Raw genomic sequence first — 27,368 nt, 5'->3', positions numbered from 1 at the left:
GAAACCATACCGAGTCTGCGTGCTAGGACAGCACGTCCAGAACTTCTTGCCGAGGAGCTGCTTAGCTGCAAAAGGGGATCTTCTCTTCTCTTTACAAGCCCTGGCCATTTCTGTTCAGGAGGAATGGGGAGAAGACACCACATTTTTTCTATACCATAAAAGATCTTCTGCGAGGCTATGAAGGATTTGGGATGCATCACTTATCCATGTGCTCAGTCGAATTAAGGCAGAACTGCTGTTAGAATTAACTACCAGACCTGTCCCACCTCCATTACCTCAAATAAAACAACCGATTTTAATTTGAAAAATAAAACAAAAGCCAACAAAACAGGGTCAGCGAGTACTGGGAATATTTCTTGCTCAGAATAGCTTGTGGTTAATAGGAAAGTCCTTATTTAGCTTATTGCTCGATTAATCATTTTTGCTAGCGAGCTGACTCACCATCCAGGGTTGATCTCTCCAGGAAGTAAAGCAGATAAAAAAAAATACAGCAGCTGTGATTTCACAATTCCAACCAAGATAAATATATTTAGATTTATTTATTTATTTATTTTTAGTTAAGGCCACGGGTCTAGTGCTCTGAAGTACATGCTCAATTCCTTATCTCTGACAGGGAGATCTATCAGTGGAACAACAGCCTGAGGAAAAGAAAGGTCAACCTTTTGATCACCTACAAAAAAAAAAAAAAATCATCTTATTGCATCATAGGATCTGCTCTGACACTGAAACCTCTTCACTAGTGTATGCTTTTAGGTTTTATTTGTTTGTTGATTTTAAATATACCAACTGGAGGCCACTGGCAGAAACACTGCAGAAACACTGACCAACTCTTGTAGCACCACCAGGAGAAAATACGCTTTCCATAGAAGAGAAATTAGGAAGACGAAAGATACAAAAGCATCAGCTACAAAAAAAAGTCATGAAAACCAATGCCTAAAGAGTAAACTGCAAGATGACAGAAATTTGGTACTTAATGGAGACATTATTTGTGCATAGTGCGCTTGCTTCCTGTTTAGACAACGACTTGGCATTGAGCTTAGGATTACTTCTGACTTGAGGAGAGCGTTCACGAAGCTTTTGCCATAATTTATACAAAGTTTTCCTTAATCCTACAGGCTTCAGAAGTTTATTCCCTTAAATTTAGCCAAGTTGCATTGTGTAACACGCAATTTCTTAATTCATCTGAAAGACAACGCATGATATTCAAAGAACGACGTGCTGCAGGCCTGCATTCAGTGCTTCTGCCTTGTTACCAAAAATTAACACTTCTCAGTAATGACTTCTGCTGGTGTATGATACGGACGAAAAACACAATGTGTGCTCACAAGTCAGGATATACCAACTAGGGACCAGACTAAAAAAAAAAATAAATCTTTTTATTTATTCAAAAGAGTAGGAATGAAGTTGCTTACTTTGGAAGCTCTTTCAAAAGACAAGCACTACCAATGCCTTTAACAAGTTAACAACAGTAAGGCTGCAGATTAATTAGATTTATACTATGCCCAAAGTGTGCTCATTTTGGTTCTTTTCAGGTTCTCCATTCCTAAGGTCTCAAGACCTAGATTTCATTAGCAAATGGTGCATGGTGGGGTATTTTTAACTAAAATCCCACGGACACAAGGCGGCTACGTCTTCATTACAGCAAAAGTCTCTAAATGAACTTCCTCTTGAAGGGGAAGGAAGTTTTCCCACGGGACATTACACACACACTGCCACATGGTTATAGTTACACTTCAGGTCTGTTCCAAAAAGTGGAACGTCAGAATTAATACGTTGCTGCAATATTGTTGTGTCTCCAGTAAAATGCCCTGCATACTGCTACAACCGCTTTCATTAAAACAGAGGAAATACCACGTCAGGACAGACCTGACAGCAGCTAATACCACGTGCTCCAGAAGGAAGCTACAATAAAAAGAATATTAAATTCACCCAGATCATGTTCCTTCACCCTTGCTCCCTTCTCGCAGCCAGAAAGGATTAAAATCTCCTGCCACCCCCTTGTTTTTAATAAGGCCTTGATTCCCACTCACCTCAAGATTTCCAATTCATGCAAAGCCATCCAAACCCATGAGAAACCAAAGAGCATCATTCATCACAGCAAGACGGATCTCACCTACCAACGCAGTGCTCCACATTAAATTTAACATGGAATAAAACGATTTTTTTCCAAATAAAGGATTTTCCTGGGTGCACACTGCCGTGCTGTGTCCTAGCACCCACCGACTGACAGCACACCCATTTGTGCCGCACCAGGAATGCGAACTATGTTCAGCATCTTGCTTGGAGGTGCTGCAGGAATTTAGGGTCAGCAGCAGCCAGGGGCTGTAAAATTTACTCAAAACGGTTAAGTTAATCAATATTGCAAAAATGTGACCTCTACACCAGAGGCAGAGGGGCCAGACTCATTAAACGAGTACCAATAACAACCAGAAGCACGAGAACAATGCTGGTTTTGACAGGGAGCTTTCTGTGTATTGATCTTCAGGCTAAACTGTGACAAAGATGCCAAGTATTATGAAATAAAAAATTAAAAAGAAGCTGCTCTACAACAAGGAAAAAGAAAAAAGCATGTAATATATAAAGCTAATTGAGCTGATGTACTAATGCAGAAATCTGAGGAAGGCTCCAGTGAAACAACTGGAGTTTAGCCACTAATTTCACAGAACCCAGACAGATTTCGCAGAATCTACATGAGGTCTTGCCAGAACTGAAAAATCAGATTTGAAATCCTGTTGGAGCTTAGGAGTATTTTCCCCTTGGCCGTGGCACCTCCAAGAGGTACTCTGGTGGGTTCAGAGACAAGTGCAGGATCGCACCTTTAGGAAGAAAGTCCCTGGCCACAGCAGCACCGAGACTTAAGAGAGGTGGCTGTAAGTCAAAACATCACAACTCTGTACCAGACACTTAAAAAAAAAAAAAAAAAAAAAAAAACCCTAAAGCTGCCAGGAAACATTATGAGAAGTGAGCAGCCTCAGCTGAAGCCCTCAGCAGCCGGGAGGAAGAGCTCCCATTGTTCGCAGTTTACCCAACGAGGAAGCTGGCTGTGCTCAGCATTCCTACAACAGAGCCAGTGGCTCCAAGACTTCCTTCTGAAAGCAAGGATGTGTGTGTGCAGGACTACAAATGTACGTACAGATATGTGCATGGACCTGCACACACATTTTAGATGCCTGCAAGGACACCCAACTTTGAATCTTCATGTAAAAATCAACTTACTCCTACAGTCAAGTAAAGACAGGGGAAGTTAGAATAGCTTTTAAGTTTATGCTCAGCTTACTACATGCATAAATAAAAGCTGGAAATATGATGGAATAATTCTGCCTATGTGAAGTAGGCAGAATTTAAATGGAATAAAGAGTGCCGGACCCAGCAAGCGAACTCTGAGTACGACCATGTGGTGCTCACCTCAGCTTCAGGGATTGTTTCACAGACCTTCGGCTGCAGGCAGTGAACGCTGCTGTTCCACAGCCAGCCAAGTCAAATGCTTCACGCCATGGTAGGGTTTCACATCCACGCTGATTTAAGCCACCTGTCCCTCCCAGCAGCAGCTGGCCTTTGGAGCAGCTCAGCTGTCTCACCGCAGTGACACCGCCAGAAGGATGCTGGCTGCGGCTGCTTCAAGTCCAAGCACCACCGCCCCCAGCCTGCCCGCCCGCCCCTGTGCTCTTCCCCTCTTGCTGGCAATCCCTCTCCCCGCTCCAGGCAGGAGATTTCAAAGCGATGCCTTGTCCAGAGCTGGGCTGTTGTGGTGATGGTTTCTGGTGGGGACAGAGCAGGCAGTGCAGGAATCCAATAGTTTAAGGGTCAACCTCCCGACTTGTGCTGGCTCCAGGGCTTCCATGATGGGTTGGATCCACGTTGGGCAAGACCAAAAGCTCTCCTCTTCTCTGAGGGGTTAGTTTTCAGCTGGGTCATCAAACCACTCAGCTTGTACAGGAGGCCACGAGGGTGCAAGGGACAAGGAGCAGGTGTGCTGTAGCAGCGTGAAGAACAGGGACAGCCTTCACCAGCTGCTGTCGGTAACAGCCGTAACACTGACTTTGGAGCAGACTGAAGCGATGTGAAACCGTGCCCGTAATCTTTCACCACGCCTTTAAACCTTACTGAAAGATGTCAGACCTAACGCTGGGGACAGGCCAAGAGCAGCACCAGCACAGTGACTCAGATGACACACGTAACCTCACCACCGCGCCTGACTCACATCCTGGCCAACCGCGCTTCCATCATTCATTAGTGATTTAATGAACTGCAGGGGGGATTCTCACTGCAGCCTTCCCCAAAGCTCACAGGAACACACAGAGGGGCTCAAATAAATACCAGACAGCGTTCAGAGAAAGGCAGTGAGGAGTCTGACCTAACTTCAGCACAGCAGAACAGGTCCTCGTCCTCTGAAGGTCCAGACGGGGGACACAGCAGCTGCCACAGACAGCCCTGCTCACACGGGAAGGGTGACCCCAACATCTGCCTAAGCAAGAGAGCAAAAGCCCTCCAAAAGAAACTGAAGTTTCTGGCATGCACAGCCCGTGGTAACAAGCTGCAAAGAAGCATTTGTTAGAGAGAGACCTTATGTCAGAAGCATCAGCTGGGCAATGCCCAGAAGTCCTGCGGTCTTCAGCAGGTGCAGGAGGTGGAGTGCAGCAGGCAGCAATGGGGTTTTGCTTAGAGAAGCATCACAGGAGTCCCTGTACACTGGATACCTGGTCAGAAAAATGCTTTCCTGGCAAAGAGGTGACAGTGCTACTGCAAGTTGAATAGCTGATGCAACAGTCCCTACAGTATTAGAGTCAAAATGTAGATAAAGTTGATGAAGGCACCAACACTGCAGTTCAAAGACAGCCAAAGATTAAAAAACATAACAGAGACCAGGGAGTTCTGCATCCCTTCCTGAGGGAATTAAAAAGCACTACTGGCAGAGGGATTTTCCATCACACTGATTTAAGCATGGTCCCAAATCAGCGCAGAGTGCTTTGGTACAAGCCAGAGGAGGAACCTCTTTGCAGCAGCAATTAGCAGACAAAATCTGTGCCTAGTGAAACCAGTGGGTTCTGCCCGTTGCTTCCACCACTAACACCAGTGGTTTGTTACATTTCTTTTCAATTCTGTGCACACAAGCTATCAAATCTGTAGAGAAGTCAATGCACTAAATGGATTTAAAAAACCCACAACAGACCCTACATATAACACACCGAGATAGATGTGTGTTTAAAAACCTGGTTTGAGAGAACACCTTCATGTTCTCAGGACATTCCTGCCAGGAGCCATCTGCCACCTGCCCCCTGGGGTGCTACTGACCATCCTTCTAATTAATCCTGCTTCTGCCTCTGCTTCTAGAGGAAGCTTAGGGATATGGTTTAGTGGGGACTGTTAGTGTTAGGTCAGAGGTTGGACTCGATGATCTTGAGGTCTCTTCTAACCTAGAAGTTCTGTGATTCTGTGATTCTAACTTCAAAACAGAATATTAAAAGAAATAAAATATCGAGCCTATTTCCAGTTAGAAAATAATCCATAACTACTCCAGGACAAGCACTCTGCTCTACGATTAAACCTTAAGCCTCAGCTGAGGACACAGCAGCCCACCTCACATCTAATGTAGGTCGGCCACAGCAGCTTGCTTGAGAGTAGACAGACCAAAAAGCAGAAGCAGCAGCAGCTTTTCTTCCCACTTCTGTGCAAGAAATTTACAATGAAAAGAACAGTTAAAAAAAAAAAAATAAAAAAAATACACACACCACACAAGCACTTGCCTTCTTTTTCACAAGCAGGTTTGTAATGGCCCAAAAACGTAACTGGGCTAATTCTGTGAATCCTGACAGCTAGGAAAGGAAGTGACTCTGCTTTGTGTAAGCCAAGCAAAGATTTCTATTTTGATGGCTTAAATAAAACAGGCCCCAGGAGAGGAAATAAATATGAAGTGAGTCATCTGGCACGTTACCTCTGTTGCAGGTGAGGCAGAGAGCAGCACTCCCATCTCTGCACTCGGTAGCGGATGAAGTGCCCAGACAAAAGCACGCCTTGCCAGGGTAGCAAGAGAAGATAGCGGTGAAAAATGACCCAAAACATTACCTTTCTTCAGTAATTTTGGGGCAGATTATTGCTGACTTTGCAATAGTCTAGAAGACTTCTGAAGGGATACCTTTTAAAGAAAGTGACGTTCTTGGTTTTCTTCAAGTTGGGCTGTTCTCCGCAGTTCCTGCGAAGTTCACTCCCAGCCAGCTCATTTGCCAGACGTGACGCCAGGCACTCTCACTGGCTAAGGCTGCAGTTTTCTAGCCTTTTTAAGCCCCAGTGCCGTTCAACAAGTTATAAGCCAAACTGTTCTTATACTGTAGGTAGTCTAGCCACCAGCAACCCATATATTAATCACTTTGTTAGGGTCAAAAACATAGGGGAAAAAAAAACACAAGAAACTGTAGGTCATTCAACAGGAAAATAAGAATTAGAATTCACAGAGGACTAAAAATCATGCCATCTATTTCATGTTTTTTTCTGTCAGAGCTGCCAATTACCATAGATATTATAGATATTCTGCACTGCTGACATGGGGGCTCGCTGCCACAGTCACAGACTAGACTGTATGTTGTGCTGCATCTTCCAAGAACCATGGATATAAAGTAAAACACAAGGCGAAATCTCAGTACAAAACCTGTTTCAAAACTTGTTCTTGGAGAGTTTAACCTACATTGAAACAGGAGGCATCTGCTCAGAAACGCAGTGCATCGGCATGCTTTTTCCAAACATGCCATGTTTCCTCTCCAGCTATGAGGTCTGGTTTAAAATGTCAACTAGAAATTTTGTCATCTACGGTTTTCCATTAAGAAGGTACAACTGTTACTTGGAAATTAACAAATTGCACAAAACACAACTGATGGTGTCATCTATCCCAACTTAGAAAAAGCCCCTCTCTTCCTGATGAAGATATGAGGCACCAGAAAAAATTAAGATACTCTATTGCCTTTGTGTATTTACAACAAATGTGGTTTCTTTGCAAATAACTGTTGAAGACGAAACATGGTTTCAGTGGGGAAACATGGGAACAGTGGTTACAGTTGGGAAAAAAGAAAGAGAGCTACTATAGAGGTCTTAAAACAATTGAATTTATTTCACCTGAGAGCACGAGAAGATCAAACTCTTCTTTTGCACTTAAAATTTGTTTCTAAAGACTCCATGCTTTCTTCACAGATGCAGTTTAGCAGCAATAATACATTTCCTTTAATCTCCCCAAACATAAAGGGAGGACATGGTAATTCCTGCAAGCCTCAGCCTTCCTTAAGCTGAACTGCTCTCAAGTACGGTGGGAGGTAAATATCTACAACCGTGCAGCTGTGCAAGCTGTGCTCCTACTAGTTAGCTGCAACTGCCGGGTACTTACAGGCACCTAAACTTCTTTTTGGATCCAGCTGAACTAGTACCACTTCAAGAGATTTCTTTAAATATTAGGTCAATGAAAAATGATAACTGAGGCCAAACACAAAGTGAGAGCTCAGAACTGGAAGACCAAGGATTTTCTTTCACTATTAACAGTGAGAGTAGCCTTGTACAAACTGTCCATGCTTGCTGTCAAATGGGCAAGACGCCTACTAAAACACACAAGCACCACAAATAGCACCCGTGGCTTCTTGACAGATGTGATAAGACAATCTGGAAGAGATAACACCTAACATCCTTTAAATAACTCTTTTTGACACTGCTTATGGACCCTCCATTTAGATTTGCCCTGTACACAAGAAACAGAATTGAGTTCTCTCCACAATTTTCCACCCAGAGGACAACAGCAGGGTACAACAAAGTGATAACCAAGCAAATGGGATATGGTACAAGCCACAGAAAAACAAAGGCACCTACTGCTCACAAGCAAGAAAGCCTCAGCAGGCAGTCAGAGGAGCCGCAGACTGACAACTCTCACACCAAACCCCTGCAAGATCAGAAGCATCTTCAGGACTTCAGCCAGACCTGCCCACAAGGCAGGGAAGCTGAGCCAAATGCCTGCTGTCACCTCCCCCTGTAATGCGACTTGCTGCCTAGAAATGCACAGCTTCTGGTGCTCTTAACCCCTAACTTACAGGACGAGATAAGCTGCTGGAAGCCTGCGTGACATCTCCAGATCCACTGATAAAACACAACACACAAGTAGATATCATTAGTAAACATAAGCTACACATTTTTTGTTCTTAAGGTTTCCTTCATTTCAGGTCCAGGTAAGGCACTTTATATCAAAAAAAGCTATATAAAGATTGTTTTGTTTTATCATGAAGCCCTAATTAGTGTGTAATTTATGTGCAGTTTTACTTGTATCCCTTGGAAGGTTAGGAGGTAATAAATTTGGCTCCATTTGAGTGGAGCACAAAGCTTCCATTAATTTTACTCACAGCAAACCCAGGCGCCTATAAATGGTTGCAACAAGAGCAGCTCTTCCCAAGCGGCCCATTTAGCTGCTGTTTGGTGGAACGACTGGTAACAACAATAAACTGGAGACTGAGCAAAACTGCAGGCTAAGGAGTAACACGCACCACAGCCCATGACTGAAGAGTGTAAGAAGCTTCCACCTTCCTTACAGGGCACGTGTTTCAAGAAACTGCTGCACCAGCTCGTTAGTGTGAGCACTGCAATTGACAGAAGCCATTCCCAGCAGCCAGATGTCTGAGGACGGGGCAGTTTGATCCTCAAATCCTTACTGGGTTATGCTCAAGCTGTGGGCAAACACACAGCAAATTAGCTCAACTTCTTGCTTTAGGTCCGGAAAAAATTGCTGAATCCTGATCAATTCTTAAGACGTCAAGAATCACAATCTTCCCTCAGCAATTCCAGGAAGCGATGCGCAGCGTCCTACAGGATATAACCAGGGCCTTTCAGGACAACATCTGCAAGAACTAAATAAAACCACGAAGATGCATTTACTTAGACCATCTGAAAAACCTGTACAACACTGCTGCAGTTGCACAGAAGTCTTACAGCTGCGAGAGCTGGCTGCAGAAGTGCTGTCAAATGCAGTGCTTGATTCAGAGCTGACAGCAGCCACAGCAGCACTGCACAGCACAAGGGCTTACACACACGCCTGGCCCTTGCATTAAAGAAGCTTTAGTAACATTGATTCTCAAAATCCATCCACGTTTTGCAACACTTTCTTTTCTGGCAGATTTCTGCAGTAACAAGTACATATTTGATGTCTGCAACACTCAGGGCCAGTCTGGTACCAAAGGTCCTTGAGCTGGTGGTGGGAGAGAACTGCTGCAATTCACAGTGACTGAGGGAATGGCACCGTGCAATCAGTGTGGTGGTAATCAGCGTGTATTTGTCTTCCTCTGACAAAGTAAACAGCTTCAGTGAAAAAGGCTCGATAGCCACTTTGCTGCTGGGGAGGGGGTTAGGTGCACAGAGCAGATTTCTCTTCCTGACAGGGACACAGGTAGGAGGCACTGAAGGCAAACCCGGCTGCTCTGGGTACCTCTGGGAATCCACACCAGCGGCACAGGCGTGAAACACAGCAGGGCTACCAGCCAGCCAGCAGCACAGATCACGAGCAGCAGCAATACGCTGCAAGACACTAAGGATTCAAGGGCAAAAAGCTTCCTTTTTACCTACTGCAAAGCGTACGAGATGAGCATCCAATGCATTTCAATGTCTTTGCTCAATTCCAGCTCTCAGGAGCCCTGACAGACCACTCTTGCAGCATCCCAAGAAACTCATGATATTTCTGAAAAAATGAAATCCAATGCACCCCAAATCTGAAGCAGCTGTGCCCAGTGAAAGAATTGTATGAGCTTCTGTATCCATTTCATTGTACAGGGTCCTACACAGGGAAATAAGCCACCAGAACCCCAAGGGATAAGAAGGAGTAGGACAAACCCTGATGGTGTATTTAATTCCTAGCGTTGAATCAAAAAAAAAGTGCCAGCGCTAGCAGAAACAAGGAGGCAGGGCCACATCACACAACGTGCACAGGGAAATAAGAATAAATAAATAAAATAAGGATAGCCCCTTTCAGCAGTAACCTACCAGCTTTGCTATAACATTAGTTTTCCTCCCACACAAAGGTATTTGGCTAAAAGGATGTTCTTAATTCTGTGAGAACTCCTTTCCCAGAGAGCCTTCTGTACCAATATGCGCTCACTCTCTCTCTCCTTGTAATTAAAGTTGAAGCATTTCAGTGGAAGCCCTTATTTCTGCAGCGCTCAGAACTGCACGGCTTGCACAACCACGTGCACTTCTTACAACCAAGTGGCTGCGAAGTTCAGTGATTGCACGTAACACTTCAATTTATAATAATTAAAAAAGTAACAAATACAGGAAAAAAACGGTATTGTATCTCGGAAGGCAGCACAACTCCACCTCCCCATTCCTCAGCATCACGTTAAGTCAGTTCTATGTTTCTCATGGACACGGCTCATGAGTTTTGGAGGCAGAGCTTCCATTGACCTCCCTCCTTTCATTTAAGTCAGAAGCTGGGGACTTAAAATGTTCATCTTTGTTCTCCAGCCTTTGGCTTAGCACTTCTGCACTGTTTTGCGAATCTCAGTTCCTTTGAAGAGAGAAACAGGCAGAGCCCCTGACCTCAGACACATTTGATCTTAGATAACTGAAGAAGAAACTGAAAAATAAATAGTAAATGTATTAAATATTAAATGTTAAATTCCTTTATTGTGTGGAGGGAAAGAAAAATAGCCACTAGCTACACGCAGACCAACAAACGCCATGTGCAGGCCTTAAGTAAAAAAAATTAAAAAAATAGTAGTTTATAGCTGAGATTATTTCAAATGCAATTAAACATATAAACAAGCAAGATTTATATTAGTGCACTAGTGCTAGCCTGTAATTAGTTGGCAGCGTTATATCTAAATTCAACTTTTCTTTATCACGTTAATCTTTAATGAGAACTGCCTTCAATTTTGATGACCTAGTGGAGGAAAAGAAGTGCAACCCCATATTAGCACAAATCTAAGGAGAGAAGTGCTTAGCTCAATTCTACCATCTACTATTTTTTGCAAGCATTTAAAAACACAGCCACTAGGCAACTACTGTAATAGCTGCTAGATTTACTGAGCTGGCTGTTTTAGAGAGCAGGACAAGAAAAAAAAAGTGTAATTGTAGATCAATTAAAAAAACACAGCGGAGTTCAGATCAGCTTCTTCCTCATCACAGAGGTTGGGTAAAATTGCAAGTGAAACAACTATTTCTCTTTTGGCAGAATGTCAAGAAGATGGACTCAACACACCACCAATTGCATCCTGTTAAAAAAGAAAATGTCCCCCAGATCCTTTTGCCCTCAAAAAGCAAGGATCTCAGCCCTGTGACTTATGCCTACAGGGCTGACAATCTTCAAGGGGAGAGCACAGTGCAGGCATCAGGATAAATACAAGAGCCAGGTTTTGGCCTTCCCTGAGCCTTTGAAGCAACCTGAAGCCTCTGGAACCATAAAACAGGATCAGAAAGGGAAGAAAACAGTTTGAAGGAAGAGCGATGGAAAAAGCATTCAGACAAAGCACAGCCAAAGTGAATTTTGAAGCCTGCTGAAATCCTGCTCAATTAAACCTTCCCAGTGTCAAGTTATAAAACAAATGTAGAAAAATTAGTCATCATCTCCCATTTGTCCTTATGCAATATCATCCCACTCATTAGAAAGGTGTCTGCTTTTCTGGACCACAGGACAAATGCAGCAAAACTGGAAAAAAACAAACAAACAAACACCCTGCAAAAGCCTTGTCTCTCCCCAGACAAGAAGTCCCAACCACTTCATCCAGACAGAGTTGCTAGGACAAGGTGATGAGCACAAGCTGCAAAAAGAAAAAAAAAAAAATGAAAAAAAGGAAGGAATTCCAGAAAGCATCAATACCCTGCCAGTCCAGAATTACTGCCTGGTTTTCTCCAAACCTATGCCAGGGTGTTAAGTAGCAATGGAAGCGTCAACACCCAAGGAAGCAATGCACAGAATTATCATACCTAACACTTGAACCTGATGTAGACCTAGGAACTGTAATTTGTTTTAATTAGAGATGACTGGTAAAGCTAATTAAGAAGCTTGCAAGAGCACAGTATCTTAGGAGTACCTCCACACTGCTCAGAGAGCAGCAAGAAGCTGTATCAGCTCTGATTTTTCTATATATAAAAAAAAGCCACATTTGCCCATCCATCATATGGTGCAGATGCTTTTTGGACTCCCAGCTGTGTGCTAGTGTAAGGGCACAGCTCAGTTATCTAGCTCTGCAAATCAGTAAATTTCCATTTTGCTTTTCAGATCCAATTTTTAATTATCAGGAGGGTAAAAAAAAAATCCTCCACTTTGTAAAAATGCAAAACATTTTTATTCCTGTTACAAAGCCAAAAACAACACCAGATGGAAACTCATTTAAAATTCTTACATGCTTAGCTGCCTTTCTACAAGGAGGTTCCTACTACCATCCAGACACCCCTAGGAAAAAAAGAAAAAAAAAAAAATCAATGGAATATGAAAGTGATTTACATGATATCAGATGACTGAAAGCACATGAAGACTGCTGAAATCAGTGACTGCTTTCAGAAAACGCCTTCATATTTACTTTGATAACAATGAAAAGTGATGAGAATACCACGCTGCCACAGGTAGATGGACAGGATTTGCTCTTGCAGCAAATCTTCTCGCAGCACTTCTGAGCACACAGCAGTTCCCACCAGAGGAGACACGCACCACACGTGTTCCTCGGGGCAGGGGGAAAACCTGGCGCAGCTCTCCTCTCCTAACAATGCTGGGTCACAAGCCAGCGTGTCTGAGATCAAACCAGACTGAGGACTGCCATGCCACTTGCAGAGCACAAAGCAGACCAAATCCAAATTCAACTCCCTCCTTTTTCCCCTCTGGAGCTGTACAATGAGTGCTGTGAGAGCAGGGGAGGGTCTGAGAGGTGCCCAGAAAAGCAGGCACTTCCAGGCTTCTAATATCCTGAATTTCTGGCTGCAATTTTAAGCTCCTCTGCATGTCACCAGGTCTCATTTCCCACTGGAACTACAGGACCAGCTCTGTAAGTGACTCGTTCACAATCCACAACAATCTTGAGTGCTTTGCAACTCTATAAAAGAGCACAAAGCATCCTTTCTGGTCTCTTTTATCACTGCTAATCTCAACAGCAAACTGATATGAAAATCAGAAACAGAAAAGTTTTCTAATATTGAAAATACTTTGCAAATAGTGTTAGCGCAGCATTTCTACAGCACTTTTATTCTGAATACATGCGATGGCCCTTACCTGATCCACTCCTACAGAAATCTGAGCAGTGGCATGTCTTTTTAAGAAAGTGAGAGCTGTTAAAGTGCTATATTTACACTATTTGCAAAGCACTCTTTATTTAGATTTCTATGGTAACTGGTGAGAGGACTGCAGTTCGTATTTCGAATGTTTTCATTCCCCATGGTCTGAAACAGTAGAATCACTAAAAAAAAGAAAGAGTTGTAAAGTAATAAGAAAAGACTTGACTTAAATAGAGCCAAGTCTTTACTGAACCATGAGTTCTCAATTGTATTGGAGAACAATGATGTTCTCCAACACGGTAACAGCATACTCATGTAAGTTACCCTGTTCAGTGAGACTTACTACAAGAACTAGAGCCAGGTATGCATTACACACCAAGCAAAATGCATAAGAATTGCATTTCTGCTTTGACATCATCTCACTTATTTGTTGAAATACAGCTTGTGCAGAAGAAACAGGCTCAAGCTTGTTCTCCCATAAGGGATCAAGGACTGGATACACTGTGGGGAACCAGTACCTGCTGCAGGAGTACCGCTACCATCATGGGGAGCACTGTTCATTATTAAACACCGCTAATTAATCTGGGAAGAGCTGCAACAGGGTGCTGCTGCTAGGAACACTGCAGCTCCGGAACAGCCTTTGGCTAGGCTGGCTCCCTTGCAGCTCCTGCCTCCTGTAAGCACCACAGGCCTGCAGGGAGCATCTCCAACTATTGAAGTCTAATACACTAAGATATATGTTACACATCCTTTTCCAAAGAGGACACCAGCCCCAGGCACTAACTAGTCTTTAGCCTCAAATACCAGAGACTAAGTTCCCAAACTATCAGAGAAATTATTTCAGTCAACTGCAGCTGGTTTTTATAGGCTATTTCTCTCCCACTTTCCCCCCTGCAGCTACTCTCTCCGTGGCCTTTAGTCTGCTAGAGGCTGTACAAAACCCATTCCCCCTGGGAGGCCACAAGCAAGCCTGCAGCAGGATGAGTTTTGCCCAGCACATTGAGTCAAGCTTCTGGGAATTCTGATTCCTCCTTAGGCTACAGGCTATTTTTAACAGAGAGAGAGGAAATCCTCCCCCTTTCTCCTGCAAGCTTTATAATACATTCACAATTCCCAAGTGAAACTAAACAGGACCTTGAGAACTACCCAAGTCCAGCAAGAATACTTGACGGTTTACCTCGTAGCAAGACAGCCCTAAAGCAACCAGAGGAAAGCAAACCCTGAGCATAGCACAGCACAAACCTCACAGCACCACATTCCCCTTCTCCATGCCCAGAGGCCGGATGGCGCAGAAGGCAGCCAAGGCACCCTTGCTCAGTCACACCTGAGGGCTGCTCTGTCTTTGAAGTCATCTTTTGCCATGCCAGCTCAAACTATTCACCACAGGACACAAGCCTTCTGCCACAAAAGCTTGATCGACACAGGACCAGCCTGGATGGGCTGCAGGGGGACAAGCAGCCCCAAGATGGCGAGGAAGCCGCCTGAGGTACCTCAGGCTCAACCACGCAAAACACCCTTGAGCACTGAGAGCCAGCAGCTTTCAGCAACTCAGGCGATTCACAGAGCCAAGAAAAATTAAGCAGTGAGAGACCTGGGAAGGTATTCACTAGCAGGGCCCCATCAATGGGGACCATTTTGCCCCGTTCCTCCTGGGGCCTGCAAGCACCAGCCGCCCACTTCCTCCCACCGATTCCCACTCCAAAACGGCACCGTCTGAGCGGGGACAAAGGCACGCTGTGTTACCTCAGCGCTGGATGTGGAGACCATGAAACGGCAATACTGGGAAACAGTCCAAAAAAATAAGGGAAACGGGAGTTCTGTGGAACAGAAAACACTTGCAAAGCACCAGGTTTCTGTGGGCTGTCGAGGCCAGTGAATGAGCACTCAGTTTTGCTAAAATGCTTACTTCAGACTTGTAAAGAGTAACATTACACAGTAGAATAATTTCTTTAAATAAGAGCTTGTGAGATACAGCAAGACTGGAATATGTTCTGTCCAAGTATAGCAACCTTAATCCAGCAGTAAGCAGCAGATGGGTCTCCCAGGATCACAGCAGTAGAAAGGTCACCATCACTACTAACACAACAGGATCTCCCTGCTTTTAGCTCTTCCTCTGGTCTTCACAGTGTGCTTCACTAACTGGAAGGTACAAATGTCAGTGAAGCGTCTTTAGCAATCCACCATCATATACATTAAAAGGAAAAAGCACTCCGTTTCTGTCCAGACACTCACAAGCCAACCTTCTGTTGCACGAAATATTGTAGTGTGATAAACCTATGCAAGGACATAGGCTTTTGAACACAAGAGATGATGGTAAAAAAGGGGAGATGATGATTCCTGTCCTCATTTTACAGCACAGAAAGCTCTCCATAAGATGAAAGACTGCACGTGCATAGCAAAAGAGTGGCCAGCTGTCACCCTGCCCATCTTGAGCAGTTACGCCAGCCTGGTACTTAGCTCTTTACGCCATGGGAGTTACTCTGAAAGAAATGCTGTCAGCTGCAAAATGCTTAGATGAGCATCACAAGTCCTGTCGTCTTCTTCCTCAGCTCTTGTTCAAAGCGGCTGTAAAAGAACTAAGTCCTTTAAAAACAAATCCCTTCCCACTTTTCAGTTTGCAGCATACTTTAGCTAGCGTCTTCATTTGTTTGGTTTGCTTGTGCCAATGCTCCTCTCTTTGCTCCAACAACTTCATTCCTGAACTGCTCAGAACTCCTCCTAACACAGAGTTAATGTCACTGCTAACCAGTGGCTCAGAGTATTTAGAAACCACTTGGACACACCGAAAATCCCTGCACAGTTCAAACTGCTCCACATCAAAAAATGGCCCCAAAACCCCTCAGAAAATATCTCTAGCTTACAGCTGCAATGAAAGGAAAGCACATGTACGCACACTTTAGCTGTCCCAGCTAACAAATGTCAAGTTGCTTTACGTGGAAAAAAAGGCAAGGCCAATTTTAATCAACCACAGAAAACCCAGGCTGAGACCTTAAAAATGAATAAATAAATATCAGTGCATGAGCAGGGCTATTCACGAGGAACACCACACCAACGTTTTGGTGCATTGTTCTCCACTAGGGGTTTGGATGCAGAGGTTGTAGTGGTCCCTCTGTGCTTCTGCTGGCCTTGCAAACAAAGCAAGCCAGCTGTAAGCAGTGTGAAGGCACTAGAGCCATACATTTGCATTACAAGAATTTAGATTCTTCTAACGCCTGAGATAATGTTTGAAATGTAGCAGCAGGTCCAGAATCCACCACACGGCCTGATGCTCTGCAGGGAAACAAACCACATTCAGACAATTCTCAGAAGCATTTCATAAGCCACATACCTCGGGTGCCCAGCTTCTTCGCAGCACAAGCAGGAACAGGGAGTCTTCCTTGCTTCCCAGCACCAACCTGAACAGTCAGGCTCCGTTTTGTACTATCAGATAAGAACCAGCTTTTGGAAAGTTAAAGAGTCTGACAGCTAATCAAGGAAATTCACCCTGGGGAACTGAACACTTAGCTTCTCCAGAAGCCGTGAAACACATCCAGTTGCTCCCAGCACACAAGTCTAACCCGGCAGCAGCCCGCAGTGCTAAGGCTGTAGCCTAACGCTCGCAGCTTGCCCACAAGGCATCCTCGCCACAAGCGCCAGCTTACGCTGGTGTGCACTGCTGTGAACAACGCTGTAAAATCTCAACCTAACAGAAAGAAAAGTACCCCTGCAAACTGCCAAGAAGAGACATACGTGTCAAACCTTAAAAAGGTACGAGTAAATGCTCTTGTAGACACTGCTTTCACAGCACTGACCAGTGACAAGACCAAAGAGCGAGGAACGCAGCAGGGGTGTTCTCTGAGTTCATAGGGCTACCACCAAAAATGCAAAAAGGCCTCCAGAAAACCCCTGCTTAGACCTAGCCAGAAAGGCATACCACACAAGCACTGTTGTTCCACTAACAAAGCAGCCTTTGGGGTGGTTTTGTTTATGCACCGATTAAGCTGTTAAAAGCATTCAAAGGTACCCCACCTATACAAGAGTGCATTCCTCAGGGTGTGCAGAAACAAAAAAAGCCCTCTTTCACTGGAGGTCTCTAAAACTGTAACAGAGAACAGATTGTTCCCTAACATCTTTCACATCGTCCTGTTAGTGTTTCTAAAACTCCAACACGCAGTTGAGGAGACTCAGCTTCCTCCTCACCTTAATCCCTTAGATTCACTGAATATATCAGCAGTTTTCCCCCCCACAGAAACCCAAATGGAATTTATAAAACAGCAAGGCTTAAAGACCTTCAGGCATAGTGCCATAAAATAATACTATCATAGAGTCCAAGTGTTGTTTACATACATTACAACTTTATTTGCCTTATAAAAATGAAAAGGACAGAAAACCTGGAAAAGTGACTCGTTACAAGTGATTATTATTATTTTTTTTAACATATAAACCCTTTTCTTTTAAACAGTCTCTTAAATGCAAAAAGGAGAAATAATGCAAGAGACATCAACTAGGGTACAGGATCACATTAGAAACACCAGTGAGGCTGATTCTAAAGCGCAGATGCACCCTGCCACAGCATCAGCCCAGACTGATGAAGTTGCTTGTTGCTAATGATTATTAAAAAATAAAAGCTGTGAGTTCCTAATTCTTACTTCAGCGTACCAGCTTCATGAAATGAAACATATCCTGTAGCAAGGCAAGGGAAGAAAGTGCACACACCTCTTCAGACAGCTGGCAGCCTGCACGTGGTACATAGGTGGGTTATTGACCAGCAATAAGGGCATTGCAAAAAGTGACGGAGGTTTGTTAGTTTCTCCCTGTATTCCCCTTTAGAAAAAACAAACAAACAAACAAAAAAAACATTTTGGATTGTCAGGATATGACAGGCCCTCTGGGTCCAACACCAGCAGCTCATAATGCAGCAAGAGGCACTCCTGCAGAGACGGGGCAAAGCACAAGGAATGGCAGGCAAGCAGCACAAGTGGAAGCAGCACTGCCTGCCCTGCATCCCCTGCATCACTGGCCAAGACTAGAAACTGTGTGAAAGCCCAATGCTACTCAAGTCAGTGCAATTTTGTCACCCACCCAGAGCACAGGTTCGGTTCAACCAGCTCAGGTGTCCTAACCTAGATCCCCATTTACTACATTGCACTGCTCTTCCATTCTTGCATTTAAAACCTTTAAAACGATCCGTGCCTGAGCACAACCTTTAAAAACAGAAAAACCACGCTCTGGAACCATGCTCTCAGGAGAAGACGCTGAGATAGGGCATACGCAGAACTGTAACTGTTCTCGTCTTCAGTGGGGCCAAATTCAAAGTGCTGTTTGGAAATGTTTTACAGCCCTGCAATAATTTCAGCCAGGGGGTTACTGCTGTGCTTGCTTGTATCCAGATGCAAAGTCAGGAACACAAGCTGCTGGCATTGCTGTGTTTCTGTATCTTGCTGCCTGAAGTCTTCTTGCTTTACTTCCCAACAAATAAAGCCTACGTCAGAAATTACACTAATTTACATATCTAATACTAATGACCCTCACTTTTTTTTTTAATCCTTCCTAATTCCCTCACCCTTGTTAAAGTTTGGGTTTAATTTCTTCCCTTCCCACACTTCTGCTGTGTGTTGGCTCTAATTTCCCAGAAACACATCCTACCATAGCATTGTAGCTGTGCGTTTGGGGAGATTCGGGAAGTTGACCTACAGCTTCTCAAGAAGAAAGTGCAGACTGGGCTTCAGCTTTGAAAACTCAGAGTAAAGGTATTTCAGAGCAAGAGTCTGCTTGCAGGATTCCTCTTCACTTTTCTCACTTAGCATACATTATTATAACAAAAATTGCCATGATGCTCTTTTTCCAGACACCTTCATCTGTACTGTGCAGCACCAAATGCCAAACAGGCGATTTTCAAGCACTGCAAAGGAAAGAAATAACTGTCCTATCCTAAATGACCACCTCGCAACTGCACAGGGAGAATCACAAACACAAGCCAGGACGATGTTCATGCAACATACCACGTTTTCAATGCTTCTGAAGTAACTGGCATTGAATGTCCTAAGAAAAGACGACTTAAATTAGGAAGAAAGTGGCTACTGCCTTGGAAAGCACAAAAATAATGGGTACGATCAGCACACCATATACAGAAACAACTCAAGAGCATATACTTGACCCACACGTATAGAATTACTGACTAATGCTCAATCACCATTTGATCCCAGCAGTGTGCTCACACGTTGCTTGATAAAACTTCCCCAAATTAACACACATGCCATTACCTGGGCTAATCTTCCAATTTTCCATCAACTCAAGTAATTTTTACAGAGAGTGTCCTTTTTTTGACTGCTTGCTCTTTCTTACTAACTCATTTTTTTTCTCTGTCCGTATAAGCACTGAGATGTTAATGTGTGGAAGGATAAGCCTTTTATACCCGTTTTATATAAAAATGGGTGACAGAAACCTCAAATTCTGGCTGTCATTTAAAAAAAAGGTAATCATGCTGAAGGTGTTTTGTTTGTTTGTTTGTTTTGGTTGGTTGGTTTTTAGTTGTTTTCTTTTGTTGTTATTGTTTTGTTTTTTTAAAGTGTTATAATGCTTCCTTGCCTTCACATTCTGGCTAAGATCATAAGTAGAAATGACACAAGAAAGGGTGTTTTTTTAACACCATTAATTTTAAGCCAGAACAGAAGCAGGAAGCACAGGAAGTTTCACAGGAAAGCCAGTCAGTTTAATTTTATTGTTGGAAGCTACCCCAAAATATCTTTTAACATTTGAATACAGAAGAAATAAGAACCTTCAAAAACTAAGGCTCGTACCCACCAAAACCAGAGCTACATGTCAAGTGATGCTTTCATCAAGCCAAACTCTAACCAGCGTAACACCACATTCACCATGTGTATGGATTCTGATGTGATGTTTTATTTAATAGAACCATAAAGCCTTGTTTCCTCAGGATAGGGAGCACACATTTTGAGATAAAAATGCCATTGTGGGTCAATAAAAAGTAACACAACTATCTCCGCAGCACTCATGAAAATTTGGACTACAGCACAGAGAAATGCTCGTAAAGCTGTATTTCAAAGCATGTGCTTTTCCGTCAGCTATCTAAAGATACTGAAGTCATAACGAGCAATTTTGGACCAGGGGATGGGAACCAGCACCGTGCTGGAAACCTGAGCTGAACACTCCCATTTTGCAGCTCTGAGTGTTCGCCAGCATCTGCCCGGTGCCCAGCTGTGCAGCCACATCTCACTGCACATCAGACCCACGCTCCAGAAATTTCAACTAATACAAGTTGAAATTAACCATGGAATTAACCACACGCTTTCATCGTTACTGATTAGTGTTAATTCTAAATAGAGGCTTTTTAGAAGTTAATAGTATATAGGCACATGTATATAAGAGGTGGACTAAAAATGAAAGGAAATAGAGTTCTCACATCTGAGTCACCAGAGTTGATGTATTTCTTGGCATAAAGCTAAGTAAAGACGGAAAAGGAAGAAGAAAGGCTTGAAAGATGAGGTTGGAACACACCCAAGCTTTCCATGTTTCTAAAGCAATTGACATTTACTGGCCAAAGACAAAAAATAAGTTAATCTCAGCTAAAACATTTATTTTAAATTATTAATTTTCATAGTTCTTAAATAACTAGTCACTAAGGCAAGACTCTGAATTACTTGCCTGAATTGCTCCTTGTTCTTTGAACTACCACATTACACACACCATTATCAATACAGATGTATTTTACAAAAAGAATTAAAAGCACAAATGAACCCATACTGGACTGGCTCTGGGAATACCACCAAGACCTGGCAAGCGAGCCCAAATTTTTCTGGTCACTACATTAAAAGACCCTGGCCAACCACAACACACAGTAATTTTTGAGAGCAGCTTTGAGATTCGGTATTTCCTGAAGCGTTTTGAACAAGGTGTGCTTTGTGTTTCCTACCCAGTCAAGAGAGGATGGAAACAGGGATTACCACTTGTGCTTTCCCAGGTGATGGATGGGTAGAGGGATGCACACATACTAAACCCTGGTTAGGAAATCACCAGCAACAGTGAGAAAATAAAGGCTCAATGTGAATAGCAGCAAAGGTTTGCAGCAGCCTGCCTCCCATGCCCTTGTGTTTTAAAGTATTTCATAGTTCAATGAACTGAAAGCAAGGATGGAGGAGTGAGACGTTAAGAGCAGTAACATCAGCAGCTGACATGCTGAAAGGCAATATCTGAAGGGACTGTCCGTTCTCAGAGAGAATTAAGCGATATGGATGGACAAGGAATAACAGCAGTGAAATTTCAGTAGTGACAAATGCAAATTAATACACACCAAATGCAAACTTGTACACTTTGTTATAAAACCTCTTATGATTTTTAAATAAACCATTAACTCGAGAAAGGAACTTGGAATGGCTCAGCAGAAATCCATATTCAAGATACAGCCATGGTCTAAAAGAACAAAAAAACTGAACCACAAATTCCATAGCCTTGCATGAACAGAACTGAGATAATGAATGATGTTATTCTAACTATTGTCTTCCAGAAGACAATAGTGCAGGCTCTTCTAGAACACCATGCTGTGCTAGCCACCCCAAAAGATGCTGCTAAAGCCAACGTGGTTTCAGGAATAGACGTGTCTGGCTCTGGGAATGGAAAAAGAAGTAAGGACCAACCATGTAGTGCCAAGATCCAGAAAGAAGACCATACAGTCAACCTTAAAATGCAAGCTCTTAGATCGGAGAGAGTCAGTGACCTAGTGTATGTTCACTGCACAGCCCACTGGAGCCTCTGACACTCACAGAAGTGGGGAAGACACCCCACACAAACAGCACCCAAGAGCTGCTCAGAGAAAGTTAGCTTTGCTTTGAGTGCTGTCTGATCTCAGACTCACCTCTTACATAGCTCTAGAATATGGACTTCAATGATGCTTTAGTGCATCTCCTATCCAGAGATTTGACAGACCTTTTTGGAAGCCATCTACCCCAGCCACAGAGCTCTCCTCCTCCTTTTGTTGCTCCACAGAAAAAGGACACAACAGGACACTCCACATAAATTGCCCAAAGCTTAAATTGTTCTGAGAATTAGATATTAAGCATTGGAGAATGCACAATTTCCTTAATGATTATCTCAGTAGTGCATGTGTTGCTAAAGACATCTCAACCCTTTCACCTCAGGAAGTATATATTTAGAGCCATGCGTGGGCAAAGATCTATTTTCTCAGAGAACTTAATGTCCTGGCTTGAAGTTTAGATAAATCAATACCCCATAGATTAAAGCACCTCACTGCCCTCTGAGAGGAAACCAGAAGAATTTATTTCCCACTGAAGAAAAATGAAGGCTTTATGCATTTCATAAGCTAGGGAAACACGATCAGCTCTGAACACAGAGAAACTAATTAAGTTGTCTTTGGAGGCCACGAATTTAGCCATCGAGATTTGTTATGCTTCTGAAGCGAGCCTCGTGTCCTCGGGTTTCACCAGGCAGAGCAGCACAGCCATCAACCTCCAGCCTCCACTCCTCCAGGCTGCAAACCCTGCAGTTTTCCAGCTGCTGTCACTGTGGAGACACATGGAGCCGTCGGGAATTTGGGCCTACACAAGTCTCCTTCTAGGAAACCGTGACACCAGCTGACTAAAGCAAGGCTTAGTGGCAACTTCTTCAAAACAGTTTTTCTACCCAAAGGGATCACTACAGAGCCAGGATATACGAAAAACCTTACTTTGCATTATGTGGTATTTAACATTCATGATAGGCCCAAGTATCTGCCTTCCTGTCCTAGGAGAGCAACCGGCACTGCTGTCCAAGTCCCTGCTTTTCCAGGCTGTTACCTTCTGAAGTGGGTAACCTCCAGATCGTTCAAATCCCATCTTCTTACCAGGATCTCCTTTTAAAAGGAAGTCCCCTTGACCTGAGACATCAGCTCAGGATAAGTAACCCATTGGAGTCTGGGTGGGCCTCCTCATTTTCTTGCATGACTAAAGACCCAGTTATCATCTCAGTGCCAACTGCAAGATGACGACCAGGTCTTCCCACTCTCCCGTTACCAATTCCATTGAACTGAAGTCCTTCAATACGATGAAAGCCACTCCATATTTTGGAAAAATGCTCGGTGGCTACCTTCCAATAATCCACCAAGCTGTGTTAAGACAATCCCTCGTGGGGGATGGAATATCAACAAGTAAATAATTCAACACCAATTATTTCAGTATAGATGCTAGAAGTGCAATGCCATCAACAAGACTGTTATGTACATAAAATAGCTTGTAATTTCCTTCCTTTTTTCCTGCATAATGGTGAATTACCAACACTCAACAGGTCTGCCTGGCTGGAACACACAAGTGTCATCAGTGAAGGAGACAACTGAAAACCCTCTGCTGTTTCCTCTGGAAGCTCATCAGCTCCAGTCACAGAAAGCACGTCACCACTTGCTGCTCCCAGTTACACTCACCTCTGGGCAGTGTTAGATTTCAAGGCCAGGCTGGAGGTGTCCCTGCACACAGCAGGGGGGTTGCAATTTGATGAGCTTTAAGGTCCCTTCCAACACAAACCATTCCATGACTCTAAAGGAGAACATTTCAACATGCCTGAAATCCCAGCCGTTGTAAGGACCTGAGGCATGGGCAGATCCCACTCCACTGCAGTGCCTCATTAGTCCTGTCCAGAAACAAACTATTTGCTCTTCCCACTACAGCAGGGTAACAGTGGCCCTTACACAGCTGTCTTGGGCAGAAGCTAGGAGCCAACACTCCCATTCAGGCACCAGCTGTGCTGTGGAGGCAAGGCTCCATCGGAAACTAACAGCAGAGATCCCTGAGGTTTGCATGTGTGTACTAATCCAGTTCCAAAGTTAAAAATTGAGGACTTTTGCCAGTTTTGCCTGTATGCTTTACTCAATCAAAACAAAAATAACATCCAGTGGGGATCCGTTTATTATTCTCTCTGCTATCGTAATTGGGTAGCCTAACTCCTCAGCAGATTAATTATTCCAGTGATTCAATTGCACTGCAATACAAATAAAGATATCTGCATAAAGTAGGCTGCAAAGTACTAAAAATTAAGACCTAATTAATTATACATTTGTGCAGCATTGCCCTCTATTAGAGTTTAGAAGACTGAAGGCAACATGCTATTATACATCATGTGCTATTATTCACAGAAGTGTCTAAATTACAGAGTTTGGGAGATAGTAGTTACAAGCTTATTAAAAAGCCATTTAATTCACCATATAATACACAGACTCTGCTAGAGATTGAAATAGGAAACATAAAAGAAGCATCTGAATAGCAAGTCTCAATCAGAAATTATTTCTGCTGCCATAATGACAGCTTTTCCCTCCAGAATTTGGTTTCCCTTCTCATGCATAGACAGCAGGCGCAGGAGAAACGCTTCTGGAGTCTGATTCATGCACTTCACATCTATCTTCTTTAAAAAAAAATTTAAAAAGAAAAGCATGCTGAGTACAAACTGTGAGGGGAGTTCACAACTCCTCAGGCAGCTGATGTAAATCAGATAAGGACAAAGTTAAAGGATCTGAAGAAACCACATTTAGTCTGAATGCATAGACCAGAAACTACTGGGGAATGAGGTGGAAAAACACCTACATTGGAGAGAGCAGCGATACAGGTCAGGTTATTTTCGAAGCAGAGAATGTCCCTGGATGTGCAAATAGTTAAATGTGGGGATAAAAGTCAATTCCATATGTGCAACCTATGCTATGGATGCTTTTGGCACAGCTTGCTCACACACAAATGAAGGTGCTGAGTAGCTGTCAATCACATGGCCCTTAATAAGTCCCTGCCGATTCTAGAAGCCCAGCTATTACCTTTTGTATTTCTTTCCCATCCTTTTTGCCTTGTGACTAATTGATTACAAGCTCCACTAGCACTGGAATTTGTTCAGCTTGGTGGCACACTGGGCAGGAGGGGAGCTCTGGGGATGGGTTTCAGCTGAGTGGCCAGCCCTGGGCCAGGTGGCAGCATCCTGCCGGTCCCACCTCCAGCAGAGCAGGGCTGGGGACCGATGCCAGAGCCTGATGGGCTCCCCAGACCTGTGCATGCCTCCCCTGGCCCTGCACGGACCACTGACTTCTAAATTAAACCATTCCCGTCCTGCGAACGCAAACTCCCAAAAGGCAAATTCAAGGTTTTATGCACTCAGCATTTCTGAAGCCCTTTAATGTCAGAAATAGCTTTCTGAACACTCCCTTCCTTTCCTCTCAAAGGACTTCACACAGCATCAGGAAGAGTGAAGAAAACTTCCTCTCGGAATTTGAAGTATTTTTAAATGTAAATACATAATCAAAACGGGCTCAAAATATTTAAAAGAATTCCTAAACTGTGGTTTGATTCATGTGAAGGGATTTATGTGCCTTTATCACAGAAACCGCAGCTGCTAAGTTAAAACAGTATCTAACATTCCATTTTTCCTCTCATCATTATTCCTTCAGCAGCAATTCAGACTTATCACAGCGTATCTTTTATCTTAACAGTTGATAAGATTTTCAGAAGTACAAATTTATACAACTTATGTTTGAGCTAAGAAGGCTACTACCATCCTCACGTCCAAGACGGATTAAACCGCAGCTGCCCCACCACTGCACAACACAAAAGTGACATAAGCAACACCCTTCCCAAATTGCTAATCACTCAGTATACATGCCCTCAGTTAGCAGCCCCAAGCAGAAAGGAGTCCCGCTCCACAATCTGCTTTTATACAGGCCATATATATTTTGTAACAGTAAGAGGTGGCACTGAATTCATCACTATCTGCAATGCATATATATTTGTATTTATCATATACATATTTATAAACTATAAATGTGTCTCATGAGTCTGCTATTATACTAAATTACATTTTGGCTTCACCTCCTCCTGCACTTCCTAGGTGCTGTGCAACTATCCCTGCCAAGTTTGGCCAAAAAAAGTGGAAATGGGTAACAGGAGTTGTACCACTTTCATCACTAACAACACACACATTATTGTTCGTTTCTTTTCTCCACATATTCTTTCTGCTTGTTCTCAGTGATGTGCAATAAAAGCTCTTGAAAAGAAGCAGCATGAATATAAAATTATATTTAGCCTGAATGTGGTCTTTGAAGGTTTCCAAACCTGCCTTTTTTTGGATTCAACTACTAACTCTTGGAAGAGCTAACAGCAGCACCTTCCTTGTATCCTTGCAGATGAGATGGCCATAACTACTGCTGTTCTGCTGTTGCCTAAACCTTTGCCTTAAAACCTCAAGTCTGGTTTCTCTGTAGAAAAAAAAAAAAAAAAAAAAAAAAAAGGAAAAAAACACCACTACCCTCTTCCCCCCCCCCCAAAAAAAAAAAAAGTCTGGAGAAAAAAAAGTCTAAAAATTCCCTTCCAAATTGTTTGCCCTTGTTTTGACCTGTCTTACTGTAAATTAATTTAAAACTATGAGTGCAGTTGTCAAGGCATGAAAAAAACCACCAGAACTGAACTTTTCCATTAAGGAGAGGAAAGAGCTCTGGAACCAAGTAGCTGAATATCAATGCTTTTAAAGAACTGAACAGGAAACTTATGAAATGCAGCCCTTCGCCACAAACATTGTTTTGTTCTCATTTAAGCATACTGATGCATCACAGCTTTGACCAAACTTTTAACTGCACATATTTTAGGGAATCAGGCAAGTCTCAAAAGCACCTAACTTACATTTCCAAGAAAATCTTCCCGTTTCAACTTGGAGAGCCCCAGCTCAGCAGAGTGCCAGAAGCAGTCCTCCAGAACAGTGCAGCTGCTTGAGTTGCAAACAAGCTGGTGGGCTTTGCCTTCCGCTCTGACCAAAGTGATCACTGAAGGGGAAAAAGAAAAAAACACTTATGATTAAACATTTAATGATTAAACACAAAATGATTAAACACTTAAACAACTTCAAGCAGGGCCTAGACAGCTCTTTCTGTCGGTGACTCCAGGTCACTTATGAAGTCTTTTCTCATCTTAAAGAGAAAGATTCTCTACAAAAAAAAGGGATGAACTGCAAGTAACCAGCCAGACAAATTTCAGTTGTGCCAACTCCTGGATGTCAGACCACATCCATGGATATATCCACCAACGTGCAAGTTATCATCTACACGACCAGCAGCTGCCATTTCTAACAGCAATGCTGGCACCCACAGCACTTACAGCTTCCATCTGAAAGCCAAAACTGAAGCCAGGTTAACAGATCAAACTACC

The 27,368-nt window shown here is 43.2% G+C and overlaps 1 protein-coding gene across 1 annotated transcript in view; it reads right to left on the bottom strand.

The window, feature by feature from the left end:
* APBB2 (amyloid beta precursor protein binding family B member 2) overlaps positions 1-26,973 on the bottom strand; it is a 143,701-nt gene extending 116,728 nt beyond the window's left edge. Inside the window, exon 1 of the mRNA XM_084285687.1 lies at positions 26,847-26,973. The gene's annotated coding sequence lies outside the window, so the exon portion shown is untranslated. The remainder of the gene's footprint in view (positions 1-26,846) is intronic.
* Positions 26,974-27,368: the final 395 nt, after the last annotated feature.

This window comes from Netta rufina, assembly GCF_964035555.1.
Source record: "Netta rufina genome assembly, chromosome: 4".
In the NCBI taxonomy this organism is placed as follows: domain Eukaryota; kingdom Metazoa; phylum Chordata; class Aves; order Anseriformes; family Anatidae; genus Netta; species Netta rufina.
The sequence above is the reverse complement of the archived record's forward strand: the minus strand, read 5'-3'. Positions and strand labels throughout refer to the sequence as shown.